This window comes from Fukomys damarensis, unplaced genomic scaffold, assembly GCF_012274545.1.
Source record: "Fukomys damarensis isolate Sample0158 unplaced genomic scaffold, DMR_v1.0_HiC HiC_scaffold_34, whole genome shotgun sequence".
NCBI lineage: Eukaryota > Metazoa > Chordata > Mammalia > Rodentia > Bathyergidae > Fukomys > Fukomys damarensis.
Window position 1 is genome coordinate 22,534,169 of NW_022900946.1, and position 2,874 is coordinate 22,537,042.

At 45.5% G+C, this 2,874-nt stretch overlaps 1 protein-coding gene across 2 annotated transcripts in view; it reads right to left on the reverse strand.

The window, feature by feature from the left end:
- The window catches only part of Rab11fip3 (RAB11 family interacting protein 3), a 44,341-nt gene that overhangs the window by 40,562 nt on the left and 905 nt on the right, over window positions 1-2,874 (reverse strand). The gene's annotated exons all lie outside the window — the stretch shown is intronic.

Consider the following 2,874-nt stretch of genomic DNA (forward strand, 5'->3'; position numbering starts at 1 on the left):
AAAAAAAAAAAAAAAAAAAAAAAAAAAAAAAACAGAAAGGAAGGAAGGAAGGAACAGGAGCCTGCCCCTAAGATAAAGACTCAAGTCAATATTCCTTTGGTTAGATTTACATTTCTTCCCTGACATATCCATCACTAAAAGGCCATAAATTGGCACAATTAAGAAAGTAAGCAGGAGGCTGGGGATTTAGCTCAGTGGCACCATGCCTGCTTCGCAAATGCAAGGTCCTGAGTTTATCTCAGGTATCAAAAAAAAAAGATGGTATGCAGGTTAAGCATGGTAGAACACACCTGTACTCCCAGCACTTGGGAGGCTAAGGCAGGATGGTTGCTATGAGTTCAAGATCAGCCTGAGCTACGTAGTGGGTTTGAGGCCAGCTTGAACTATAACAAGACCCTGTCTCTAGGCAGGTGGTGGAACCACTGAGAGCAAGACCCTGTCTCAAAAACATAAAAAGTTTAAAAAAAGAAAGTAAGCAGCAGGGTGAGATAATCCAGAGAATGTTTAAATCACCTGTGGAATGGGACATGTACCTTATTGGGGAAAGGAGTGGGCTACTTTTCCCAGGCTTTCCACTACCCCGAGAAAAGTATAAATGCTCCTGGTTCCAAATTGTAATGAGTCTCATTTCTCTGAGTACCTGTATTCCACTCTTAAGTGCATCCTAAATATCTAATAAATCTTTCTCATGCTCTCTTACTGAGTAGTCACGAAAATTCTTTTTGTATTTGTATGATGGGTGTCAGCAAATCTGCTACAAAAGGGGTGAATTAAGTTCCTTATTTCAACTGTGAGAATCTTTCAGCCCCAGCCTGGTGACACATTAAGTCTATTACACAAATTCAACAACTATCAAAGAATCGAGGTCATAGAGACAACATTGTCAAGTCAAACGTGGTGGCACACATCTGCAATCCCAGCACTCTGGGAGGCTGAGGCAAGGGGTTCATAAGTTTAAGCTCAGTTTGGACAACTTAGAGAGAGCCTATCTCAAAATTAAAAATTTAAAAAATGGTTTGGCTGTAACTCAGTGCAAAGACCCCATGTACAAAAACAAAACAATACAACTCCCCCCCAAAAAAAACCTATCGCATGCAATTAAGTCTGAAATTAACTATAAGATTTTTAAATTCATTTAAAAATTAAAAAGGCTTTCTGATACCTGGTGGGTAAGAGAAAATCACAATGGGTTTTAAAACCGAGAAAAGCCTACAGCAAGAAGTTCCTTGAGGCTAACAGGTAGAAGCTGCTAGAGGGTAGGCTATCCCCCAAGGGCCATGGGCCCTCCAGAAAGCCATCAGGAGGACAAGCCAAAATTCTCAGTTGCCACACAAATCTCTATGCAAAATGATAAAGGCTTAAATCACTTTTTAATTGCAAACCTACCCTCAAAACACTACTCAAGGGTTACAACTTATGGATCAGGCTGACAGAGACAGACAATTGGTCTCAGACTGCTGACATTTAGTCTGGGAACTCCATGGTCATTCTAGCTCAGTGATGCTGAACCTTTCAGAGCTTTCAATAGTAACAAACAGCCCACTGCAGCATGCATGCCATAGGTCTGTCACCACTGTCACTTTGTTCTCAATCTTGTCCCTGCACAGGCAGAGACAGGAGCCAGAGGATCTACCTATCTACTTGTGGTAGATAGGCCCTGCTCACTTGGAAACTTGTCTGCTTTTTCTCCCTTCCTGTTCTGGCCCCAACTGCAGAGGCCAACTCTTGCTTACCCGGACCTCACCTAGTAATCATGCTTTTCCCACCCTTGGAGACAGCCTGCACGGTTCATTCAAGCCCTCGCAGCTGCCCCGACCACACTACTAGCTACTTACCCTCTCACCACTGCCCACTGACCCCACTCTAAGGCTGCGTCACCACCGAGTCCCCAGGATTGTGTCCACAACAGCTTTACGGGATACAGAGAACATTCCTCAGGGCCATCTGAGCACTCGGACGTTTTAGGAAACCCAGTCCCTAAGTGACAATACTGGACAATGATTTGGGAGAGGACAGATTAGAAGAGCTGCTCCAGACCTGATCGTTCCTGAAGGCCGCAGACCTCTCCTGACTGCGTCACCACCGAGTCCCCAGGGTTGTGTCCACAACAGCTTTACGGGATACAGAGAACATTCCTCAGGGCCATCTGAGCACTCGGATGTTTTAGGAAACCCAGTCCCTAAGTGACAATACTGGACAATGATTTGGGGAGAGGACAGATTAGAAGAGCTGCTCCAGACCTGATCGTTCCTGAAGGCCGCAGACCTCTCCTGGCCTAGATATGATATATCCCCCAAGTGCAACAGGGGGAAGAGAACTCGTGTCCAACAACTCTCTACTACTGTCACCCCAAACTAGCAAAGACAGGAAGATCAGAAGCTACCGCCTGGTCAAGCTCTGATTTAAAAGGACAGTGGGGGTGGGGGCAACTGGTAAGTATAAAACGCCCAACCACTGTGAAGAAACAAAGTTTACGCTCAGCACGTGACCATACCTAAGCCTCTGTGCAGGCCCCAGGGACAGGACATTGGTCTCACAGAGGCTCATACTCAAATGTTCTTGAAAGCATTCTTTCTAACAGTGCAAAACAGATGTCCATCACCAGGAAGACACATGAACGTAGTAGTGTGAGCTGCATTTACTGGAACACAGGAAAACAGACAAGGAAAAGCCCTGGGTTCATTCCCTAGTACTATGAAGGAAGAAAGAGAGAGTGAAACAGAGAGAAAAGAGGGAGAGAGGGAAGGAAGGAAGAAAAGGAAGAAAGGCAGGGAAGGAGGGCAAAGAAGCTGCCACAGCCGGCTAGGGATTTAGCTCAGTAGTGCTACGGCCTGGCTTGCCAGCACAAGATCCTGCGTTCAATCCCTGGTACTA